Source organism: Chiloscyllium plagiosum, unplaced genomic scaffold (genome assembly GCF_037043375.1).
Source record: "Chiloscyllium plagiosum isolate Xiang-an unplaced genomic scaffold, Cpla_swu_hap1 HiC_scaffold_16, whole genome shotgun sequence".
NCBI lineage: Eukaryota > Metazoa > Chordata > Chondrichthyes > Orectolobiformes > Hemiscylliidae > Chiloscyllium > Chiloscyllium plagiosum.
In genome coordinates, this window is record NW_028270154.1 from 33979976 (window position 1) to 34007031 (window position 27056).

The 27056-nt window shown below is 39.5% G+C and overlaps 1 long non-coding RNA gene across 3 annotated transcripts in view; it reads right to left on the reverse strand.

Moving 5' to 3' along the window:
• LOC148147511 (uncharacterized) overlaps positions 1 to 4268 on the reverse strand; it is a 36098-nt gene extending 31830 nt beyond the window's left edge. For all 3 annotated transcript variants that reach the window (XR_015759641.1, XR_015759640.1, XR_015759639.1), the window contains exon 1: positions 4191 to 4268. This is a non-coding gene — a long non-coding RNA (uncharacterized LOC148147511). The remainder of the gene's footprint in view (positions 1 to 4190) is intronic.
• Positions 4269 to 27056: the final 22788 nt, after the last annotated feature.

Sequence of the window (27056 nt, forward strand, 5' to 3'; positions counted from 1 at the left end):
CAACAGGCAGCTCATCATCAGCTTTTTAAGGGCAACTAGGGATGAGTAATAAATGTTGGCCCAGCCAGAGTCACTCACATTCCACGAATGAATAAAAAGTAAATTAGCAGCTCTGGCAGCATCTATGGACAGAGAAACAGAATTAATGTTTCAAGTCAAATCAGATTTGAAATGTTAACTTTGCTTCTCTCTCCACTGATACTATCAGATGCACTGAGTTCTCCAGCACTTGTTGTGTCTATATTAGATAATTAAATCTCCACTGAAGATCAGCAAAGAAAGATTTGTGCACAGCTAGCTGGTCCCAGTGGGGTAGCAGTTATTGTTCTGGAACTGGTCTCTCAATGCCCTTTGCACAATGTACCATATTATTTTGGCTTCAACTTCATCCTAAAGAGATCCCACTATGTCTTACTCCAGTAGGTTACTTGTTTGTTGTGTCTTAAGTATCAACAGTGACACCTCATTAGGTGGGCAGCAGGTTCCAGGAATTCCTCACGAGAATGTGATAAGCATTATTACTCACCATGAAATATGTGACTGTAAGATCACTATACTCTTGGCCACAGGCTGGATGCATACTGCGGTCCAGCAAATGGTAGTTCCACCTGTTCAGAGTATAACATTTTAACAAGAACCATAGCAGTCAAATTGAACTGAGCAATATGATTTTTAATGAACAAATTCTGCTCTGCTTTCTGTTACTTTTTTTAACATTTTTTTCTCAGCAACAATTTGCACTCATACACGTTCAACATTATAAAACACCCCAGACCATTTTCCAGGAGCATTATCAAATACCAATTCACAGTTGAGGACAAATGACCAACAGTTATTAGTCGTGTACTGAAAGAAGGGAAAGAGGTAGAGAAATAGAGATGTTTACAAATGGTATTTCAGAGTTTATGGCCAAGGAAACTTAAAATACATCTTCCATTTAAAACCATGGTAGCATAAGAACACAACAGAGTAGAATAGAATAGAATTCCTACAGTGTAGAAGCAGGCCAATCAACCCATCGAGTCCAAACTGACCCTCCAAAGACCAGCCCTCACAAACCCCACCCTCTCCTATCCCTGTAACCCTGAATATCCCAGGGACTAAATAGCTTGGGACTGTGGCAAGAAACCGAAACACCCAAAGGAAGCCCATGCAGATTCAGGGAGAATATGCAAATTCCACAGTGTCAGTCAACCAAGGGTGAAATTGAACTCTGGTCCCTGGTACTGTGAGGCAGTAGTGTTAACCATTGAGCCAACGTACCACTCAAAGCCAAAATTGAGGAGAGCAGGGATCTTGGAGAATGTACAATTGGAGGACATTACAAAGGTAGAGAGAGTTGAAGCTGTATAGAGACTGGAAAATGAGGAAGAGAATGTTAAAAAAAGAGGGTTTGTTGGATTGGAAGCCAATTGTAGATAAGTGAGCATATTAGTAATGGGTGAATGGGACTTAGTGCAAGTTAAGTGTCTGGGGGTAGTGGAGAAATATAAGTTTCCAGGTTTATCCTACCTAGAATCTGCAGATTTATTATAGGATACTTTTTTCCAGAACCTACATCTTCATATCCTTTCCATCTTCAAGGTAGAGTTTTCTCTTATTTTAATTGGTCACAAAAGAGTTCCCACATGAAGGATAATTTGGGTTTTGAGCCACCTGATCAAACCATCATGCTCTCAAAGGCAATCTGAGTTGGCCAATAAATACTGACCATTCCAACAATGTCAATATCCTACAAAACAGACTCATCAGAGTCTGCCCAATTTTCTGTCTATTTGTTTAAAGGAAAAGAAAACAGAACAATCTCAATGTCCAAACTTTCTCAATGTTCTATGCCCAAAGATGAGAATCTGTCATTAAAATGTCAGGCACTAGATACTGCCAGTCTCATCTGAAGTAGCCACCCAAGTCAGTGTGATGTCCACAGTTTACCTAACCTCCCTCTGCACATTTTAATCATTCACTCAGTGCACCTAACACCTTGTCCTGCCTGATATTGTGCAGACAGATTCATAATCACTAAGGGGATCAAGGGTCATGGGGAACATGCAGGAAATTGGAACTGAGCAACGATCTGGTGGAGCAGACTGCATGGGCTGAATGGCCTTCTATTCTTATATCTTATAGCTCTCTGATTGGTTTACTTGTAACCCCTGAACAGATTGAACCTGGACTGCAGGAATGACCCTTGCCCAATCTCTGGAATGTGATAACATGGCTCCCCAGACCCTGATCACACCAAGCATGCAACTGACCGTGCCCATTACCCTCGTCTGAGTTTGACTGATGCCCTTAACAGTGGTGGCTAGCATTCCCCAACACTTCAGTGTACACTTCCTGGCCATTGACCACTTTCTCCCATTGTCCATGGGAGTCAGCATCTACAATACATCAATCTCACCACATCATCATGGTACATCTCAGACAAAATTCTAATATCGTTCAGAACTTTAATACCTCAATTTGGAATTTACCTACTAGTGAAAGTAGCAATGCTGCTGTCAAACTGCTTTGCATGCGGGACAAGCACCCATCTCCTGTATCTGAACAGAATGCAGCTCAGGGCTCTTAGCTCTTAGGGATTACCAGGCTCAATCACTCCCCTGATATAATCACTCTTGATCCACTACTAAAAACTTATTCCCCTTAAGGTTTGAGAGATGGCCATTTGGTTCAAGCAAATGCCATCTTACCACATAAGCTGCTGCCACGTGTTGTAGGTCTGATAGGGTTATGTCACGATGACATACAACAACATGTTGACCCTTTGACTCCTGGCAAACATGATAAGCTAGCTGGCTTATTTTTTTGTCTGGCTTTCTGTCTACATTTAAAAAAAAGGCAAGATAGAATTGTTGTGTATGTCCAAGTAATCTAAACAAAAACATTGAAGTTGTTCCATTCTTTCCTGAAAAAAGAAAATAAATTCTCTGCACCCAACCTGACTTTATTTCTTCAGCCAAGACCCATTGCTTTCTGGCATTTGGTCTTTCTCCTTTGCTATCATGGTTCTTCTCTGAATTAATCACTTTACATTTAATTTTGAACAAACTGTATGAGAGCTTATTAAATGTACAAAGGTGGATAGATTGCACTCTGCTACTTTGAATCTATGATTACTGCTGCCATAAGTTCACGAGCACCGTATCTCAGTGAATTTATGCCAGAAATTATTCAGCAAGCTCACTGGAAATTAATCAGACAGAGAAGCCCTTAATTAATGACTCTTAGTGAATCAATGTTAAAACTATATCAAAGACTCACAAAATAACAGTTATCTTAAAATGGCAAACAGCTTTGAACATATTCAAGGTTCCTTCAAGTTATTTTTCTTTCTAACCTAACTAATGAACTAATAAAGCACTGAACACATGAACTTGTGGACGAAAATCTCAGCCCCCTCTCTGAGGAGATAGCTGTCTTCTTATTACAGTCCTGACTACATGAGGAACTGCGACCAATGTTTCTGTCTTGTATAATGTCCCATTAGTGCATTCTCTGTGTCATGATTCAAGACTCTGCAGCATCAATCTAATATTGCTTTATATATACCCACATTCAGCTGGGACAGCAGGCTTTAGTGTGGCCATGATTTAGGTTGCTCTGAAATTGATTTAACCTCAAAGCAAAGCTATGCTGTTTTCTCCCCAGTATGCACATTAACAAGCAGTGGGAATCATATTTTTACTCAACCCTGATCTTGAAGCGGGATTAAAGGTTCAAAGTTTAGTTATTTCTGAAGTTGCACTCAATAACACTTACCATTTTGTGATCTACAAATAACATTGTAATATTGACTTAAGACAACCTACGTTACTTAATAAACTTACAGTTGCTCTGCAGATCAGATTTTCAGGGATCAGATATGTTTTGAACAGTTGTTAAGCACACCCATTCCACATTCTGTGTCAGATCTATTCCATGTTTGCTGAAAATACAGTAAACTAGGTCATTGACACAGGGAGTTCAGCACAGAACTATGTCCATAGAATTAAACTTAAAAAGAAATGTTATCCATAGTCTCATCCCCACCAGTGAGCCCTTTCATAGGAACCCACTTTACTGTGGCTACCTTACAAGTAGTACGATATTCCAAGGATAATGTAATTATATCCCTTTGTAATTAATTCCATAATTTTCAAACCTATTCCTGACTAGATTTTTTTTTGTTCTTCTAATTTTGACCTTACCCTTCTTGAAATTGATGGAAACAGCTTCTATTGGTATCAGCCATCATCTAACACTCTGCTGGAATGCCGAACCTTAATGTGTACCCGTGAATTCCATCAGTGTATTCAACAAGGAAGCATTAAATTGAAGTAGGAGCCTGATTTTCCTAGCATATGGAACTGAGATCAACTTTCACACCATTGGATGAGATCAAGTGACTGGTTCTGGGCCTATCTGGTCCTGTCCCAACTGGGTTCATTGCCAACAGAGCTCTTTATCTGAGGCAGTTAACACAGCATGAATTGCTTTTGTTGTGCGTATTTGCCCAATATCTGTAACCCGTGGGCTAAATGTTTGCTTTTTCACAAATTCATTTGGGACTGTTAACTTCAAATTTGCATACTCTAGTTCTGCAACCACAGGTTCAGCCACGTTAATATTTATTCATGTTATCTCAATGACTTGAGTCTATTATACTTTTATTTGGGCTGTTAACGAGCTGTTTGTGTGAAATCCATTTTTCAAGCAAATAGGACTGTTTCCTAGTATTTGCCAGTACATTTATACACTCTTGGCAATGACTTCAAATCCAGTCTTGACTAATGGTTTAAAAATCCTTAAAATCTTCTGAAATTATAAGGTATTTTAGTATCTTTGTGGAGTTTTGTCATCCTGTAAGGTATTTTTAATAGCTCTTATATTTTCACTTCTGAGTAATGTGGACCAGTGTCTGGAGCTCAAAACCAGTTGGTAGGAAGGTTGAGTTGCAACAGCGGACAAATTATGACTGAAAACATCATTGCACTTTTTAGAAGCAGGGGTATTTTACACACACACACACCATCGCCCCGAATACCTCAACATGGCAACATATAGGGGGACTCTACAACTCTATGATAAAACACAATTGAATTTTCTGATTTAAGACATTACCTGATACACCAACTGACCAGGATCAGAAAGGGTTATAAAGCAACAATACACAAGGGTGTCACTGCTGCAGCCAGGAAGTCCTGTCATAGTTAGTGACAGGGAGATGTGAGGAAACATTTGTGGCACAGTGAACAGCTGGTAATGATCTTTTGTACATGAAATCTCATTGTTAAGCAACAAGTATTGTGACTATTGCTACAGCAGTTAATAATGAGTTTCCCCATAAAGTGAAGACTGTATTCATAATTTATTGCATAACATTGATATTAAAGTATGGCGTAAGGACCTTTATGGGTAGTGAGCCCCCACTGTTTAAGAGACTTACCCAATCTACTGACAATGCACAGTTTTGGCTGTACTACTCAAAACTGTACTGCTGCTGAATACTATATAAGCCATAATAGTTCATCATTATGCACATACACATAGTCGAGCTGATTTCATTATTAAGAAGTAAATTTATTTCTTTCATTTACATTCAGAAGACCTTCAGAGAAAGGAATCTTGAGCATTGTTAACAGGTTTCAACATATCATTCCTTAATACTATTTGGCTCTAACATTGTTGCCTCCAGAAGGGCCTAGATAGATAATGATGATTTTGGAAGAATATTACTAATATGTAGCTGGGACAAAATAAATAACGATAAAGTAACTGAATATACCTTAAAAATAATGCTTGTGTTGTTTAAAATAAATCATTTAATTCCACAATATTTCCAAGTCTTCTTTGCAATTACAAAATTGAGTTTATGAGAAACTAGTAATATCAGTAGAAAAAAATGAGATACAGCATAAAGACTGAATTTTGAAATTAAAAGCAGATTTAAAATGTAAATATGCTGTGATAATAGAGTTGGGGATCATGATGGGAGATTATCCCACGCCTGCTCCTTCTGCGGCTGACAGGATGCAAAATTCACACTGCCAGCAGATTGAAATGATAGCAGCATGAAGCCCACGGAGAAATGTGAGGCTAGCACCAACTATAGCGCGTCATTCCTTTAAATCCTTGCAGTCTGTGCCTTTGAAAGGGGAGATACATTTCAACTGGAACAAATACTGGAATTGGTTGACCAATTCATTCTGAGCAGAAAGTGATGAACTAATAGTGCAACAGAGCATGGAGCAGGACCAAGGTTCTCAGCTGCAGCATCAAACATCTTCTGGTCCAGGAAATGAGCAGGAAGATGGATGTGCTCTCCCCAATGAAATTTGAGTAAACTGAAAAGAAAGAGGAGAGATGGCTATTGAATTCATTGTAACCAGTTTCACACCAAGAACTGGACTTAGTGTGAAATAAATTTTGTTATTTTCCATTAGTAGTCAATATATTCAACTTTAAATGCCACATCGTTAAAACTGACCTACAAGCAAAGGGCACTGCTCAATTCATCAACACTTCTCTTTCACTCAGTTACCGGCAATCTTTCAAACAATCATAACTCATGCCTCTCATTCATAACTTGAGCTCCCTCACACACATTTGTGAGAACTATTGCAAGCTTCAAAGCTCGCTGATGGCATACTCTCCTTCCAGGATAAAATGGCAAAGATAACTAGCTGGGTGGGAGAGAGGTTGCTCATAGTAGTAGCCAACGCTAAGATTGTGTCCAATCTTTGAGGGTGAAATCTTTGAGAGTGATTGCATCTTAATGTTTCATTATCCTTTTCACATTTTATTTCCTCCTCATTGTGCAGTCTCTTCTGAATTACAAGCTGCAGATGGTTTCAGCTTGTACCTTGCTCTAGCTTCCTCCCACTGTATCCTACAATTTGTACCTTTGTACTTCGGATTTCCAAGACCAGCCAGCTGGTCCGACACTGCATGGAAGGATGAGAGGTGAAAGAATAAGAAGGTAGAGATTAAGAAAACTCTCTCGATTGCTTTCATACCTATAGCCACCAGCTCGGGCACTGTGCATAATTTAGAGCATATCCAGAATTAGGATCTGCGCATGATCACACATGACTGACCTACAGCCGGCACATGACACAAGCTCATCGGAAGAACAAATTGTGCTGCATTTTCTCTGGCAAGTTCAAGAAGAGAATTTAAATGGGGCAGTCTACCAAAGAACACTGATGGATATGTATAATAAAGTATTTGCTGCATTGCAGGAGATCTGCAGGCAATGTGAAAGAGCATGAAAGATTTCAGCACGAACTTGGCACAGCATTTTGGATAGATGTTAGAGCCCATATTTTTTGCTGTAAAAGCAGTGGCCATCTCCACAAGAAAACGTGTAAACATGTCTGATAGTCAATGTCTCAACTTCCATTGTGACACAAGCAAAGGTCACCTGATGTCAAGGCATTGCAGTGGAGATTCAGACTGAAGTCACATAAGCCCCAGCTTGCTTCCCCGTAGTCCCGGTCTGCTGTCAGCATGGTTGAGGATACTGGCATGCAAATGATCATTCAAAGTGTTACTGAGATCCAGTCATATATCCTCCAACATGGAATTGTTGCGTTACCACTCCTGGTAAAGTGTCTACATGGAGCACACACTCTTTCCTTCCTTGCTGTTCTCTATCAGCAAGCCAGACAGCTGAAGCTCTAGCTAAAACACTGCAGACAATGCTAGTCATTGTAGGTCCAAAGATGCTCAAGATTGTAAGACTATCTGTGTTCCATTTATTTATCAGCAGCTTTCCACCAGCTACATCAGAGTCTCTAAATTAGTAGCATGTACAAGCTCTCAAACTAACAAAAGTATATAGATGACAAGCACCAAGTTAATGGACAAGAAATGTATTTGAATTTTGTATGAAATATTGGGTAGATTGAATTATATCTTTGGTTTTGAGTGATTTCCTGTGGCCTATATTTTAGCTGATAGTTATGAACAAGGAAGTGCAAATTGGATTTAGAATTTGCTCGCTGGTACCACAGTTGGTGAGTCTTTCTTCCTGGCTAGAAAGAAGATGCATTGCATGTCTCCTTCCTCCTCAGCTCTCTGCCAAATCCCCAGTGGCACAATGTAGTTCTTAGAATTGGACACAATACTCCAGTCAATGCAAAATCAATATTTTATCAAGGTTTATCATGACTTCTTTCTTTTATACTCTAAACTTCTATTCATATTGAGCCTTCATAGTCTTGACACAAACTCTGCCAATCATTGAAGTCTCTACCAGAATGTTCCAGGCAGGAGATGAGATGATCCAGCATCCATAGATCTGCTCTTGGACATTTTGTGTATCAGTATGGTTTTCCTTATATTGGCCACTTGTGTTTGTATTATACACTGGAGTAATAAGCCAAGCAATCAGTAGACTGCCCTTGTCACTCAGTAACCTTTCTCTGATTTGTCATGCTGGCAGAAATGCAGGAGGAGCAGCCAATGCTGGACATTGACCTGACGCTACATTCCATATGACTGTACACCTGTTGTACATTGAGAATCTGCCATCCTTTCTGCAACGGACATGTAACATGTGCATGGTAGTGTGTGTACAGGTATGTGGCATCCTGCATCACAGTGAAGTTTTAATTCTCTTTTTTTCATATAAAACTTAATGTAAAATACATCAACCATTATATAGGGAGGTCACGGTGAGAGAAGCTGCCATAATATGCTACTTTTGCATTTGTAAATATTTTCAATGATCGATGAGAAATAGTGGGTTTAGAAAAAGTAAAGAAATGATTGCATTCCAATATTAGTAATATCAATGTTCACAATTTTAAATTTTGACAATTACAATTCATTTTCTTTCCCAACTATTATTGAAATCTGATAAGTATACAATGCATGTACTAAGTATGCACAGAAGTATCATTTCCATTATAATGGTAATTTAGACTTTGTGTTAAGGTTGCTACAATAGCTAAACAATTTGGTTTTTTTTGACGTTCAAATAACATTATGAGTCATATCATTTTTGTAATCAGATCCAAACGCCAAGTTTCCCTCACTTTGATAATATCATCTGCTAACACTAACAAAAGTAATTCCTCCTCTTTATGTTATATTTCCTCTCATCCATCTTCAAATGTACTATTCTTCTTCATAAGATAAGTACCATTGAAACAGATCATTTAATTCTGTTTAGCTCATTCATTCAGAAAGTCTCTTCACTCTCCCTCTTGTGTCAAATAATCATTTCATAAATGATTTCAAGTTATTACCTTTACTAGCCTATCAGGAAGCCATCACCTTATGTTAATCAAGCTTTAGTGCGTTAACATAAAAATTCCTGATATCAGTTTTCAATTCAATTTTCAATCTATATTTCTTAGTCCTACTCTCACAATTTAATTTTATGTAAAAGCAATATTCTGAATTTACTTTTTCCATTCCCTAAGTTATCTTGTCCACATTTACAAGCTCACCTCCTAAATGCTGCCTATGAGACTCATGTTTCTTCAGTATGTTGTCATAACTCAGAACTGTAGATGATCTGTCTTATGGCTTTTCTCTGCACTGCCAACTACACTAAATATCTCATTTGTTTCTCATTGACCAATATTGGGTACAGTTCTGTGTGAGCTTTCAACAATAAAACTGTGGAACTAAGATAATTGTCAATAAGTTCATTCCACCTTAAGTATTAAACTCTTACAATGAAGAATATGTAGAAAAATAGCTTTTTTAAAAAAAGTTTGCAGAGTTGAGGAAATGAAACATCACAATTTGGAGTGTGCCCATGCTGCAAATGCACATTTTGGCATGGGCTGCAATTCAGTGTGAGTGTAAGTGTGAGTGTTAGCAGTGTGTGCTGCATTAGATAAAGTAGATAGATTATGACCTCGTCAGCATGTAGGCCAAATTGGACTGCAATAATGCCATCCTCAAGTTCACTGCCCTAGGTAACTACTTTCCTTACCTTTCACAGCTGAACTTGTGGTCAGCAGCAGGATCTTCACACCAATTCTAATGATGGGGACCATCAACTACTTTCCAATTAGCTGTTGATTGATTATGACTTTCCATTGTTGAGTGTGTGGAAACTTTCGTTTATTTCCATTGTTAATCCAAGTTGGGTTCTCAGTTATCCATTAGCTATTGAATCCAGTGTGCAATCAATGCACATATATAGCAAGTACTAAGGTGCCAAGGAAAATACCATTGCACAACCATTGGAAAATCCCTGCAATATTTGCAAGAATGCATTTCCTGATTTGTTGTGGTCTCCTCCATCCTGCATAACCTCACCATCACAAAGGCACAGCCCTTATCACAAAGAACACATGATACAACTGAGGAGGAGGAGGAGGAGGAGAAGGGAGTGAAGGATGAGTGAGAAGGACGGATATAAAGAGAAGGCGACAGAGGGGCATGAAGCAAATATGTAACCTGTATGCCCTTTCTGCTCAGGCTGTCATTGCCACTCCTATGATGGTAAGCATAATCTCATCCATCAGGTTGACAACCTGCATTCAGGCTTGGTGTCACAATCAGCCAGTTTAATGTTTATATCCATAATTGAGAGATACATTTCAGTTTTCAGAACATTCAATCTGTAAGTGCAAGGCACTTGCCTCACTACCACAGTTCAAAGGCTGTCCTATTTGCTTATTAAGCTCAAAATAGAAGAGGAGACTGAGATGGCAGCTGGGTTGGTTTAGCAAGAAATCTGAAGATAGAGTTTTTGAATTGCATTGTCTTATCTTTGTTTCAATGTGGGGTTCAGGGCCAAAAGGTTTGATTTTGAATTTAAAAGTAAATTAATTTAAATCATCAGGTAAAAATCTCCACCAGCCTTTGTTACCACAGAGAAAGGCATTCTAGGGTTGAGTCTTGGTTAGAATTCTGGAAGGATGTGTGTGGGGACTTTCTCAGAAGGTCTTTGGGGTTGGAGCTGAGTGCAGTCAATGCCGTGGACCTAAGCCCTGAGTTCAAAAGACAGCTGCAGCTCACTTGTTCTCTCACTTGTTGCTCATTGACTCAAGTGAGCAAAGCAAATATATCATCATCACAGCCAGTCAGGCAGCATCCGAGGAGGAGGAGAGTTGATGTTTCAAGCATGAGCTCTTCATCAGGAATGTGACATTAGGTTTGGGGAATCAAGGGCTAAAGGGAATTCTTTAGAGGGGAAAGAATGTGACATTCCTGATGAAGAGCTCATGCTCGAATCGTTGATTCTCCTACTCCTTGGATGCTGCCTGACAGGCTGTGCTTTTCCAGCACCACACTTTTTGACTCTGATCTCCAGCATCTGCAGTCCTCACTTTCTCCAAATATATCATCAGTCAGGGCATTAAGTATAGAAGTTGGGAAGTTGTGTTGCTGTTGTACAGGATGTTGGTGAGTCCACACTTGGAGCATTGTGTTCAGTTTTGGTCACCTTGCTTTAGAAAGAATGTTATTAAACTGGAAAGTGAACAGAAGAAATTTAATAGGATGTTGCCAGGACTCAACAGTCTGAGTTATAGGGACAGGTTGGACAAACTAAGACATTTTTCTTTAGAGTGTAGGAGACTGAGAGGGGGATCTACAGAAGTATATAAGATCATGAGAGGCACGGATAGAGTGATTGCACTCAGTCATTTTCCCAGGGTTGGGGAATCGAACACTAGAGAGCATCAGTTTAACATTAGAGGGAAAAGAATAAAGGGGAACCTGAGGGGCAACATTTTTACACAGGGGGTGGTATGCATAAGGAATGAACTACTGTGGAAGTGGTTGAAGTGGGTACATTAACAACATTGAAAAGGCTTTTAGACAAATACATGGGTAGGAAAGGTTTAGGAGGATATGGGTCAAGTTCAGGGAAATGTGGTTAGCGTTGATGGACCTTTGGTCAGCATGGACCAGTTTGGGCCAAAGTGATTGTCTCCATGCTGGTGAACTCGATGACTCTTTAATCAGTCCTGCACTTTTAGCAAAAAAGAAGACCTCATCATTCAACACACATGGCAGAGTTTGTGAATGTAAAGAGGCTGGCAGGCTTACTTAGCTTGGAGCTAGAGGAAGAAATCTAACCATCATGTAAAATCAAGCAGTTCAGCCTGCAGCAGCAAGAGGGTTTTGGACTTAGCACTGAAAGCAGACGAGTTCGTGTAGAATCTGAGTTCACAAGGTAAAGGAAAAGAATTTATCAAGAGTTGCCAAACAACTGTGTGTCAGGAGAATGGAACTACTAAACATCAGGGATGTTTCAAATTTTCTGTTGAAACCACTGCTCAGGAATTATGAGCAAAGTTCAAGATTTATCTAAAAAGACAAGGACTTCACGTCAGCTGCAGAAAATTCCAAGGGAGTGGATAACTTTGTAAAACCTGATAAGTGGCCAAAGACTTCCTGAAGTCAAAGTGAAAAGAGATAGATTGAGCAGATGGTTTCAGTGTAAATTACAAAAGGTTATGTTCAGTTTGATTTTAGATTTTAAAGCTGAAATACCTACAAACTCGGAGTTTAAGTGCATAGTAATTTTTTTAAAATCTGTAAAGTTTAGTTTTCTTTTAAAAATGTGATATTATATGGCATGGTTCTTTCAGTTAATTAAAGTGATTGAATTTCTTTTCACATGTAACAGTATCTGTGGGGATTATAACACAGTTTCCTATCAGTTTGATGCTGCTACTGTCTGTTATGTGCCACCCAGACCTGAAAGAGACAGGAAGTGTGTCAGTGAGTGCTGCAAAGTGTTTTGGGGTAATCTGGCTGTAATAGCTTAATAGCCGCAGTGCGTCCAACCTGAGTAAGGGAGTGAGGCTAGCAACAGAGCTAAATGTGTGATGACACTCTGCATGACTTATGATTGACAGAATAGATTGGTAGGTGAGAAATGAGGCGTGGCTCTTTGAGTAGTGTGTGAGAGTAGGGGAGGAGTTGGTTAAATGTGAAATTTGAAAATGGGTTTACTCACCTTGACCAAGCATGTGATATCAATGAATTCATTTCAGCATTCTATCCAAGCCCTTAGGGCTACTCTGTGGGCATTGACTTGCATAGCTATCTGCACCAATTTCCATTTCAGACTTTGCCTGGAGTGCCATTCAGGCCCTGAGCATAAAGAATCTTTTTGTTCTGTTGACTTCCTGCATCAACACCTTCAGTTGTGTTATAACAAAGAACACTTTGGAGCCTGCCCTCTGTCTTATTGTTCCATTTCTGAATCTTTCCCAGGGCAATGTCTCTTGTGAGCCTGAGGCGTGTGGTCACTCATTAGTGGGGTCATTACAGATTGCACCAATGTAACCTTTAAGGTGAGGAAGCCGCATAACCTTCACAAAGGGTCAGTTAAACTCGAAAAATCAGCTCTTTTCTCTCCTTACAGATGCTGCCAGACCTGCTGAGATTTTCCAGCATTTTCTCTTTTGGTTTCAGATTGCAGCATCCGCAGTAACTCGCTTTTAACCTTCACATGTTGCCTGTCTCAGACCGAACATAGAGTCATAGAGCTGTACAGCACGGAAACAGATCCTTTGGTCCACCTCATCCATGCCAACTAGATATCCTAAAATAATCTAATCCCATTTGCCAGCACTTAGCCTATATCCCTCTAAACCCTTCCTATTCATATATCCATCCAGATGCCTTTTAAATGTTGTAATTGTACCAGCTTCCATTACTTCCTCTGGCAGCTCATTCCATACACGTACCACCCTCTGTGTGAAAACGTTGCCCCTTAGGTCCCTTTTAATCTTTCCCTTCTCACCTTAAAGCAATGTCCTCTAGTTTTGACTCCTCTACCCTGAGGATTCACCTTACCTGTGTCCCTCATGATTTCGTAAACCTCTGTAAGGTTTATAAGGAGCCTCTGATGCTCCAGAGAAAACAGCTCCAGCATATTCAGCCTCTCCCTATAGCTCAAACTCTCCAACCTTGGCAATGTCCTTGTAAAGCTTTTCTGAATCCTTTTAAGTTTAACAACATCCTTCCAAAAGCAAGGAGACCAGAATTGAAGGCAGTATTCCAAAAGTGGCCTAACCAATGTCCTATAGGGAGGTACTCCTGTACTCGATGGACTGACCAATAAAGGCAAACAGCTCAAATGCCTTCTTTGCTACCCTGTCTATCAGAGGCTCTACTTTCGAGGAATGATGAATCTGCACTCCAAGGTGCTTTTGTTTGGCAACACTCCCAGGACTTTCCCTGATTTGCCTTACCAAAATGCAATATCTCACATTTATTTAAACTAAACTCCATCTGCCACTCCTTAGCCCATCAGCCCATCTGATCACTCTGCGATAACCTTCTCTGTTATCTACTATACCACCAATTTTAGTGTTGCCTGCAAATTTACTAACCATACCTCCCATATGCACATCCAAATCGTTTGTTTAGATTGTTGGGGGTTAAATGTGTGTTGTATTTTGCACACCCAGCTTCAGGCCTTAGCTATTTATTTCCTTTTCAAACTCTCACCTGAAATTTGAAAATTAAAAAGTATTTGGAAGAAATGAAATAGAAAACCAAAAAAACACTTCTGGTTGTGATATGTGATGTGTAGAAAAGGAATTCTGACATTTCCCTTGAGGTAGTTTAAGTTCCTTTCCTGTGTCTGGTATGGGTATCGAGAGTTATTAGTCTACTCTTATGAGTTGTAAGAAGATGTGAGTTGCTAGCAGTACGAAGTGTCTGAAGCCTTTTGAGCCAAATTGCAAATGGACTGACTGACACAGTGATTTAGTGTCCTGTTCTTTCACTTGCATTAAAATCCAAGTTAGGTCAGCAAGATAAATAGTCACTTTTTAACAGCTGTAAGTGAAATGATTTGGGGCAATTTCAACTTGGTCCCTAATGGACATGGATTTCCAGAACAAAGGTTGATCCAAATTGTCAGGAATCAGCACATCAGTCAAGCCAAAAGGATCATTGACGTGGAAAATAGAAACAAGTAATAGTGTCTTTGAAGGTTGAGATTATGTGAACCATGTACATACAGAGAGTCTGATGACTAGAAGTCTTGTAATGACAGTTGGTGCAATTTTTAACTCAACAGACTGAACGGGAAGCTGGCATAGTGTTTCACCAGAATGAAGACTGGGCAGGTTCTACAATGAGAACACAGTTCATTCTGCCAGATAACAACTGGTCAGGAAAAGGCATAAAAAAAAACTGCTGCAGTAAAGAAAATGATTTTCCAGTAATAAATTGTCTCATAAGATTCACAGGGAAAGCAAATTCTGTACAGTTTGTTACCGCACCAGGAGGTGTCAGATGAGTACTAATCCCACAGTGTTTTCATTACATGTTCACATCTTTCTGAAATTGTGAACATTACACATACACATTCAGTTACACAAGTGCAGACAATGCTGCTGACTAGCTCTGACTGAATGACAAATAATGATAAATCACTAAGTTCTTTTCAGACCTTAAAAAGTGACTTTCTCTTTGGTAAGATTTTCATGCTACCTTCTTCTACCCTGAAGTGGACTGTATTAATATAAGTTACTGATGCATGTGTTTGCCTCTATTACTGCATTTTAGTGCCAGTTTAGCAGTTAAGGGGCATTACACTCGTAAGGTAAACTAATATAAAATCACCAGAATGCAACTTATTTGCCTTGCTTTTATTTGATTAGTTCAATTCTCCTAAATACTAAGATTTAGAAAATATGTATTTAAAATATTGCAAAGAAATTCTCTCATAGGGGAAAGGTAGACCAATCAAACCCAAACAGAAAAGATGTGCTTATGAGAGTTGTCAGCACAAAAATACAATTGAGAACCAAACTGAATACACAATGATCAAAATGGAGTGAAAAGCCAAATAAGAGTGGCAAAGGGGGAATATGAAAACAAAACGACAACTAATGTAACTGGAAGTCCCAAAATCTCCTATTGAGACATAAATAATAAAAAGAATAGTAAAAGCAGAAGAAGAAACAATAAGTGACAAGAAAGGAAATTTATATATTGAGCCAGGGAGAATGGTTGCATCTTGGAATAAAGCAAATGTTACCCAGGCCGTGGTGACTGGAGGAAATTCAGTCATCAGAAGTGTTCAAAAATGAGGAGGAGGAGGAATTGGACAGGTACTTAGCATGAACAAGGCACCTGGTCTAAATGAGATTCATCCAAGGATGTTGAAAGAAGTGCGATTGGAAATTACATAGGCACTGGTCAAAATCTTTCAGTCTTCCCTGATTATAGGAGTGGTGCCAGAGAACATGAGAATTATAAACATTATGCCCTTGTTCATAAAAGGTTGCAAGGAAAAGCACCACAATTACAGACTAGTAATTTTGCTAGTGGGAAAACTTATAGAACTGGGATAGAATCAAGAGTCACATGAATAATTATGAATTGATCAGAGAAAGCCAGCACAGATTTATTTTTTGGCAAAATTCACATGTAATAATTTGCTGGAGTTCTTTGAAGACATAAAACAGAGGGTTCACAAGGGTAATGATGTTGACGTCGAGAATGTGTTGCTGGAAAAGCAAGCCAGGTCAGGCAGCATCTGAAGAGCAAAAGAATCGAAGTTAAGGGCATAAGCCCTTCATCTGGAAAACCCTTCCTTATGGCTTTTGCCTGTAATGCAATGCTCCTGCTCCTCGGATGCTGCCTGGCCTGCTGTGCTTTTCCAGCATCACACTCCCGACTCTAATCGCCAGCATCTGCAGTCCTCACTTTTGGCTAATGTTGTTGAGGTGGTATACATGGACCTCCAAAGAGCATTTGATTCAATGCTACTCAATTGACTTGCAAAAAATGTTATGGACTTTAGGGGACGTAATCAATGTGCTTACAAAATTGACTGAGTGATAGGAAACAGAAGTAATGGTTAATGGATATTTTTCAGGCTAGAGTAAGTTTTGTTGTGGTATTCCTCAGGGGATGGTATTGGGACCCTTGGTCTTTCTGATTTATATTAATGACCTTGATTTTTGGAGTAAAGATGATAATTTCAAAGTGTGCATATGACACTAAATGTGGAAGCATTGTAAACTAGTAGGTAGTAGAGCAAGGATATTATCAAGTTGGTGGAATGGGCGGATAGTGGCAGATAAAGTTTAATACACAGAAATGTGAGGTGATACATTTTTATAGAAAGAACTTGGGCAGACAATATAAAATGCAGTGTATTACTCTAAAGGCTGCTTGGAAGCAGAGAATCCTGATGAAAGGCTTATGCCCGAAATGTCAATTCTTCTGCTGCCTGACCTGCTGTGCTTTTCCAGTTAGACCTGAGTTGTAATATCATGTACAGTTAGGGGGGATGGGGGGCACATGATAGAACATATGTGATGCATTGGAGAGAGTGCAGAAGAGGTTTACAAAAATGGTTCCAGGGATGAGAAACTTTAGTTTTCCTTGCAGTGGAACAGGCTAATAGGAGATTTGATTGAATCTTTCAAAATCATGACAAGTAGGTGGGAAAAACTGTGTCTGCTCATAAACGAATTAAGAATGAGAGGGCACAGATTTGTCAAAGAAGTAACTGTGGTTCAGGCGTGCACTGCACCGTCTGGAAATATGTTAGAGGCTGATGCAAGTGAGGCATTCAAGAGGGCATCAGATGGTTATTTAACCCGAAATAATGTGCTAGGTTACAAAGAAAGGAGAATGGCACTAATTCACGGTAATCTTTCAGAGAGCTTGGGCTGACATGATGGTTGAATGACCTTCTTATGCACTATAACAATTCTGTGATTCTGTGACTTACTCTCTCAAATTTCGACCACAGGTTGGGTATCCCTTATGTGCACATCTCAAAACTGAAGAAAACCTCAAGACCAAAGACCTTTTTGAAAGTAGATCCAAATGGATCTATAGATGTGCTGAGTTCAGGCTTTTGAGAAAAACACTTCTCTTTTAGGCCTATTCAGGCCAAGCAAAGCTTTTTTGCAAAGGGCCCAAACAGACAAATGTGTGCCTGAAAACCAAAAATATCCTTTATCTGAAGACAATTGGTGCTGAGATTGTCAGATAAAGAATTCCTGACCAGTGTAAGAAAAGGGTCTTGCACATAAACACAGCTATATTTGGGCTGATCTTCAAGTCAGAGTCAGAAAACCAACTTGCAGTTGAATTCTAGGTCCTGAACTAGCACCTGAATTACATCATTCGTTACTCTAATTTTGAATTGTAGTGTCTTAATTGGGCAAGAGGTACACTCGGTACCCAATGAGTGATGAGGAGCTCCCTGTCCAGCAGCTTAGGGAGAGATCAGCCATATTGGATCCTGCTGCTGTCTCAATGATGCAGGTAACTCATAAGGGGGCTAGAAGGATAAATTGTGTTTTAAAAGGGTGACTAGATCAACCTGAGCCCAAACACCCTGTTTACCTGAAAGCCGGATAACTCTTATCACCACAAGGAGAACTTTTCTTTGACTACAATGGCTTGTGCACTAATCATGCTGTTTTGGTTTACCAAAATTACATTTGAGAATTGACTTTTGAATGTCTAACCCCCAACAAGTTTCGAAAAAGCTTAAAGGAGATATTAGAGACTGTCTCGATGTGTTAAAATCTTGAGGTTACTGAAAGGCAACAGTTTTCAAACCATGTCTGCACAAGATCCCAAAATCCACTTTGAAAAGCCATTTGAAAGACTGGTTAAAGCTATCCAGGTGGCATGGTGTATAGCACTGCTGCCTCATAGCACCAAGGACCTGGTTAGATTCCAGCCTCGGGTGACTGTGTGGAGTTTGTGCATTCTCCCCATGTCTGTGCAAGTTTGCTCTGGTTTCCTCCCACAGTCCAAGGATGTGCAGGCTGGGTGGATTGGCCATGGAAAATACAGAGTTATAGGAGAGGGGTAGGGGGGCTCAGTTTGGATGAGATGCTATTCAGAAGGTCGGTATGGACTCAATGGGCCCAATGGCCTGCTTCCACACTGTAGAGATTCTATCCCACAACTCCTTCCAGGTGTTTGTACAGTTATTAGCTCACAAAAAATAATTAAATTGGGCATTTAACTAACTATTTTGATAAATTTGTGAAAAAGTATGCTGCTTGATAAAAACAAAAAAGGGCAAAGGTTAATATCTGCTTAATTCTACATTACCTGATTTCAGTGTCAATGGTCTGGGGAAGAAATAAAAACCAATCCCAATGCTAGAAAATGAGAATATGAGTATAAAGTATTAAGAAGATTTGATTCTTTTATACTACTCCACTTCAGAACAATTGGCAATACTTACACACTGGCTGGGTACAAAGAAAATGTTGTTTTGGTCAACAGAGCTAGTGTCCTTGAAGCAGCAAGATTCAGCATATCAGATAAAAAAAGGGAAGAAATTGGAGGAAAAATTAGTAAAATGAATAATTCTAGCACAATAGGTGCCTTCAGCGAATAAACTGATTGGAATTTATCATGCTACTAAGGGTTATATTGGGTTTGCCCCCATGGAATTTATTAGGAGCCTTGCAGTGCTCCCACCCTACTGTGGTAGGAATTGGAATTATTTATTTGAGAAGAATTAACTGTTATCTGGCATTTTAAAATGTGCTTTGATTAAAAGCTTGACCTAGTTAAGTCACAGTGTGTACCATTTGCCCAGAAATGAGCGAGGTGAGATAAATTTGATCCCCAATTAACTTCTTGCTTTCTCAGGTGTATCTGACTCATATTGAACTGTCTCAAAACAAAATGATCTGGCATGTGATTGAATATACCATGCATTTTATAGCCGTATCAGATGTACACATGCACTAATGAACACCAAACAGCCTGTGCCTAGCATACAGCATGGTGGAATAATTTCAGCCTTCCTTTGGGGCTTTGAGTCATGAGGTGAATTTAAAACAAAACTGAAGCCAACAATCTGTGACTCAGTTTTCAAGGCAAATAAACGTGACATACTTTGGGTGGATTAGCTCATTTCATTTTACTCTCCAGATCTTATCATATAAATGAGACACTGATTTATGTTCGTTGCAAAATAAAGTTTATTTCATTTCTCTAGCCCCATTATTTTATTATTCAGAAATTTTGTTAAATATATTTCAAATTATGTTTTACTGCAAATCATCCACCACATCCATTTTATCCTGGATGTTTATGGTTACTCTCTCTGTATTAAGGCAAAAATCACACAACACCAGGTTATAGTCCAACAGGTTTAATTGGAAGCACTAGCTTTTGGAACGCTGCTCCTTCATCAGGTCATTGTGGAGTACACAATTGTAAGACACAGAATTTACAGCAAAAGTTGACAGTGTGATGTAACTGAAATTATACATTGAAAAATACCTTGATTGTTTGTTAAGCCTCTCATCTGTTAGAATGACCATGATAGTTTCACTTCTTTAATACGTAAATTACAAAACATTTTTTAAAACAGTTACATTCTCAGGTTAACTGTAACAGTTGGTGTCAGCGCAGATAAGATATTGAGATGTTGAAGGTGTTAGCCCCCTGTGTATTGAAATTGATACTGTAGAAAGAACATCTACTCTCTCCACCACTTGCTTATTGTGACTGCAATGTGCACGATCTATAGAATATTTTGTAACTACTCAGAAAGTCCTCACGTCACAAACATACAGAAACCACCATCATTACCTAGCAACTCAAGAGATGCAGTTGTAATTGGGAAATGATCAGCTACAAGTTCCCTTCCAATTCACAAACCAAGCTGAGTTACATATATCTTGTCTTATTTTCATAGAATCATAGAGATATACAGCATGGAAAAAGACCCTTCATCCAACCCGTCCATGCTGACCAGATATCCCAACCCAATCTAGTCCCATCTGCCAGCGCCAGGCCCATATCTCTCCAAACCCTTCCTATTCATATAACCATCCAAATGCCTCTTAAATGTTGCAATTGTACTAGCCTACACCACATCCTCTGGCAGCTCATTCCATACACGTACCACCCTCTGCGTGAAAAAGTTGCCCCTTAGGTCTCTTTTATATATTTCCCCTCTCACCCTAAACCTATGCCCTCTAGTTCTGGACTCCCCAACCCCAGGAAAAAGGCTTTGTCTATTTATCCTATCCATGCCCCTCATAATTTTGTAAACCTCTATAACGTCACCCCTTAGCCTCCGGTGCTCCAGGGAAAACAGTCCCAGCCTGTTCAGCCTCTCCCTGTAGCTCAGATCCTCCAACCCTGGCAACATCTTTGTAAATCTTTTCTGAACCCTTTCAAGTTTCACAACATCTTTCCGATAGGAACATGCAATATTCCAACAGTGGCCTAACCAATGTCCTGTAGAGCCGCAACATGACCTCCCAACTCCTGTACTCAATACTCTGACCCATTGGTACTTGGTTAAAATCTTTAGCTTTGTGACCAATGTTGCAAAAGCAGCTTTACCACAGCTGTGGTAAAGGTCTAACATTACCTTCCTAAAGAACAACTCAGAACCAGCCTTTGGCCAATTGTTTTTGAGGAAACAGAGCATTCATTATAGGCACCCACCAAAGATGGTTAGAATGTTTAAAAAATACTTAAATGTGGAGTTGGAAAGTGTAGGCATGATCCTTTTACAACTTTCATAACATCAACCCAAACTGAAATTAAACACAAGTCCCAAAACTGAAGGAATAGCTTCATAGGAACTTGAGGTATTTGATGCTGCCTTCCCTATTAACTACTTTTTGCTTGTGATTAACTTTGCAAGTGTATGCATCCACTGAAGAAAATGAATGAAGTGATAAATCATTCCCACTGCTCGGGTAAGATTTAGGTAATTTTCTTCAAATAAAATCAAACATGAATTCCCCCAACATGAACAACCTCACACTCATGTAGACTTTTAAGAATTGCTCTCAAAGTTGCTGGGTCTCAATGTACAATGTCATTGTCTTTTATTTGACAGATGTGTCCAAAACCAGAGGAGAGGCTTTGCTTTATTGCAAAGTAAATTATAGTGTGCATTTAAGCCTGTCTGTGATGTGCAGGTTTCATATTCTTCCTCTCAAAAAATGATATAGTGTAACAAGCCTGTTATTATTCAATCTCTAGGAAGCTGCATTTGGATGAAGTGTGGGCTGTATAATTACTTCAGATAGGGAGAATCTCATTCATTAACAGATTTACCCAGATGAATTCCTTTACTAGCTAAGATGTATTATGCTAAACAACTCACAGAAGTGTGAAAGAACTGGTGTCATACATAAATCTGTCTGAATTTAGTGCTGACCTGCATGAGATTTCTTCTACTCTTAACCTTTTAATGTTCAATTTAACCCATTCAAGACAGCAGTACCATAGTTTTCTTGTCCAAAGCTCCCCCATTTCTGTTGCTTAATCAAATTTGATGTTTTTCTCCCACTTACGTCTCTTGATTCCCTAACTTTTATCGTAGCATTCACTACCATGTCTTTCTATTTTTCCTTCATGCCCCATACTCCTCTGCCACTACCTAGGCAAGAATTCTCCTTGAACAGGTTACTTTTGGTGCCTTTTGTAGCATTTTGGAAGGGCTCCAGACACTTTCGTTTGTCTTTGAAAAGGTTTATTCTATCTGGCCCATATCTCTCACCAAACCCATGATTAACACTCCCTGTGTTGGCCCATTGTGCATTATTATTCCTGTTACAAGCTCACAGGAAAACTGTCTGGCTTCCACTGTGTCTTCAGTAGTTCATCATGACTATGACATGACAGGATGCACATTAGCACGGTAGTGCATGCCCCTTTTCATAGAAAGAAAATAGAAGAATACTGTTTGCAATATCATTTGCATTGTCAGTTACCCAAGTTACCCATTATGCACACAACTGCTCTTCTTGCATTAGCAGTTTATATCCATGTCAGTCTCTACAAATTCATTGTATTCATAGTCTTTAACTCATGCCAGTCTGTTACTGGTCTGTGTGCCTGTTGTCACTGGCTATTTATCTGAGGAACATTGTTCTTGTGTTACCAGTTTTGTTTTTTGGTACCTGCTCTTGTTCCATGTCCATTGATGATGCTGTGGATTTCTGGAACTGATGGTTGATCGGTGGTCTGTGCAGTTAGTGAATTCATACCTTCCTGAGTGGCCAACTGCAGTGGAAGAACGGCTTCTCCAGTTGTGTGCATGTGCCTGTGGTCACAATGGTAATCTAATTGTTCGCTCCTACCATATATGACTGAGGTCACAGTTGCTATACACAGATCCCAAACCACTTGGTCTGACTCTTATTCAGAGTACTGAACGTTTGAACCCTGATTGGCTTTCTCAGCGATCATGATTCCTGAAGAAGGGCTTATGCCCAAAACGTCAATTCTCCTGCTCCTTGGATGCTGCCTGACCTGCTGCGCTTTTCCAGCACCACATTTTTCAGCTTTTTTTCTCAGCGATCAACCCTGACATTGGTTTGTCAGTCTTGGCCAAAGAAACTTTGGCTTTCTGCCATTTCCCTGAGATTTTGTCACTCATGTCAATTGTTATTTCTAGTTTCAGTAGCTTTGTTTTGCTGTTGGAAGAGTAGGTTGGGTGCAAGATGCTGTCCTGAACTACTTTTTATATCTTCAGTAGGTCTCCACTTGAGGATTGCTTTGGATACATCTGTGCTAGATTTGCTTGGTTTCTCTATGGCTCTTGTGGCAATTTTCACTGCTGCCTAGGCCTTTCCATTTGGCTGGGTATATTAGGGCGATGATATATAGTTTTGAATTCCTTAATGGGTTCATTAAGTGGCTGAATTCTTCCTTTGTGAACTCAGGGCTGTAGTCATTCATTGTAATGGCGGGAATGACATAATGACTGAAGTGTGCTTTTAGGCATTCTACAATCTTATCAGTAGTCATGAAAGTCAGCCAGTCTACATCCATGTAGTCAGAAAAATAATCTACGTTATTAGATTAGATTAGATTAGATTAGATTACTTACAGTGTGGAAACAGGCCCTTCGGCCCAACAAATCCACACCACCCCGCCGAAGCGCAACCCACCCATACCCCCTACATTTACCCCTTACCTAACACTAGGGGCAATTTAGCATGGCCAATTCACCTGACCTGCACATCTTTGGACTGTGGGAGGAAACCAGAGCACCCGGAGGAAACCCACGCAGACACGGGGAGAACGTGCAAACTCCACACAGTCAGTCGCCTGAGGCGGGAATTGAACCCAGGTCTCTGGAGCTGTGAGGCAGCAGTGCTAACCACTGTGCCACCGTGCCACCCACAAACCTAAATTATCTAGATAATCAGTTCCTTTGAGATTGAAGAGACCTACTCTCAACTCCATCCATGGTCTGTCTGGGTTGTCATGTGTCAACAGTGGCTCTCCAGCATGTTTAGGTTTGTACTCATTCCATATACTGCACTGGCTGGTGTGGTCATTGCTCATGTTTGGCCAGTAGAGCCCTCCTGGGATTTCTCCTCACTGAACAGCACCAAAATAAGTTAAATTACTATTCCTCCTTTGTTGTCTGTAGAAACTTATTATGCACAAGTCAACTGCTGTTGTTGTCTTCATAACAATTAATTTTCAAAATTATTTAATCAGTTCTGAAGCACATGACAAGGTGCTACCTAAATCAAGTCTTTTATTTCTTCAAAAAACGTCTCATTTAATCTCCGACCAGAATTGGGTACTCAGCTCTGCCATAGAGTCATATCACTCAAATATACAGAATTGTGTATGTAACATTCTCATCCTGTGCATACCTACAAGAACTGAGCCATGACTTGAGAAAGTTTGCAAGCTTCCTATGTTGTAACTTTTTTTCACAAAAAACTCTGAATTATATCAAATTGATTAAGTTACAATGAATAATGTAAATTGATGAATGAAGACTCAATGGTTTACTGTTAAAAATCACAATCACCTGATGAAGGAGCGTCGCTCCGAAAGCTAGTGTGCTTCCAATTAAACCTGTTGGACTATAACCTGATGTTGTGTGATTTTTAAGTTTGTACACCCCAGTCCAACACCGGCATCTCCAAATCATGGTTTATTGCTGTCAGACTGCCATCTAGTGAAAAGTTATAGAATTGATGTGCTTACAGATTGTTCCTTTTTGCTTTAAAAAGTACATTAGGCACTCACATTTTAAGTTTCTTTTCATCTTATTGAGCTATAAATCTCCTTAAATAAAGGAAACTAATTTCTAAGCCTTGTCTTGGCTACTAGAAGATGCATGAGATCAGCTTAGTAATGGAATTCTTTCTGATTATCTTCTGGCTGTATTTAACACATTTCTGAGGATTTTGAACCAGGATTTAAGGAAATTTGGGACAGCACTAATGAGGAATTTCTGCACTCATAGCATAGTGAATCTTTGGAATTTGATGGTTAGTCATCGATATATTCAAAACAAAATCAGCAGATTTCTAGATATCAAGGTAAAAAAAGGTGGATTTGCCATAGTCATACCAGACAATAAAGCTGCTCTCCCATTAGAATGGTGGTCTAACTGAGGGTGGGGTCACTGCCTCTCAGGTGAGGGGAAAGTTTGAGAAGGAGAGACCACCACAGCATCCTGAGCTGGTGAGGGAAACAATCCCCTTCAAGATACCAAGGGACATGGAAAAGTGTGGAAAATGGTGATGCAGTGGGATACTGGCCAAGAAATTGTTGAACAGCAGAGTAGATTCAATGGGCTGAAGAGCCCACTCCTGTTCCTGTTCCTGTTCCTGCATGAAGAACTCTATCCACAACAGTACAACCAGAAAGAAGGAAATCAGCAGACAGAGGATCAATAATACATTCCTCCAAGCTGTGCAATAATAAATTGATATTTCTGTAGCACTGTTCTCCACTGCTCAATTTCAGCACTCGCTGAGATACAGTCCCAGTGATCTCAGTAGTTTGCCCAGGGCACTATTAATCAGAAAGAGAAACCTACGCAATCCTCAATTTACTTAAATACATACAGTATAAATGCTGATTGGCAGTAGCCAGGGATTAGAGACCTCTACATGATAACATTGACTACTAGAGTTCAATGAACTAATGTCATATCTTGGCATCCAGCCAAATGGAAGCAAGTGGAAGGATCCCAGTCTCTTGTAATAGCTTTATCCTTGTCATGCATTATGATTCTTGATCAATTTTTTTTTCAGAGTGAAGATTTAGGAGTACCTTTTGTGAAAGCATTATGGTTTTAAAATACACATTTAAAATGTCCAGTACAGGAGCAACAGAGACAATGAGAATTTAAAGTTGTAAGAAACTAAGTAACCCAACTATTCTCAGTGCAGATGGGAGTTTAATAGTGGATTCATTATCTGGTGGTAGTTTTTCAAATTCCTGCATGGACATAAGATTAGGATTAGCTGCCTTTTATAAAACTAATCAATTTTCCTTTTACAGGAGAATGTCTATAACAAGCAGGCAATCTACAGCACTATTAATTGCCTGGGTGGTAATATCTACCTCCCTGATTCCATACTTGACAAAACTAGCCACAAGAAAATGATGAGATAAGTCAGCTGTGTTATGACTAAACCCTGAAATGCTTCTAGGCAGGATACCCCAATCTGTTAATCTTCCTAGGGGAAGTGGGATGAACTGGTTCCCCTTCTTTATTTGTTCAACACCTCAGTTTGTTGCAAAAAGATTAATTTAGATAGGATTCGTTCCCCCACCAGACTCAAATGATCTTACATCTTAAATAGAGTCATTTTAACCAGGCTTTCTAGAATTAACAAAAAATAATTAGCTTAATTACTACATGCACGGAGAAGTATGAATGATTTATGCAAATTAGAAATGAGTTAAAAGACGATAAAAGATTATACAGAACAAATTCTGAATTATTCATGAACAGTGGATAGTTGAATGTTGCAGCTATTGCAGGAGAGGTGACTGGTGGAGGTGACGTTGTCAGTTTCACAAACCTTGGTTTTGCAGACTGGTTAAAATTCTATTGTTTGGATCCTTTTCAAACATGATTAACTTCCAGCATTCAGAATGAGAGAGAGAGAGTCATTTTTTTGTCCTTTCTTTCACTTGTCTAGATTGGAGGACTTGGAGTAAGAGATCATCTTTACCTGTGACACAAGGGTGACTAGAACATGATTCTTTGATTTGACCTTCACAACATGATAATGCTCAAACACAGCATTATGTACCTATCGCAAGTTGGTACATTCGAGAACCACTTTCATTCAAGTGGTGTTCCCTAAGCTCAATCAGACCAGCAAAAGTGTCCA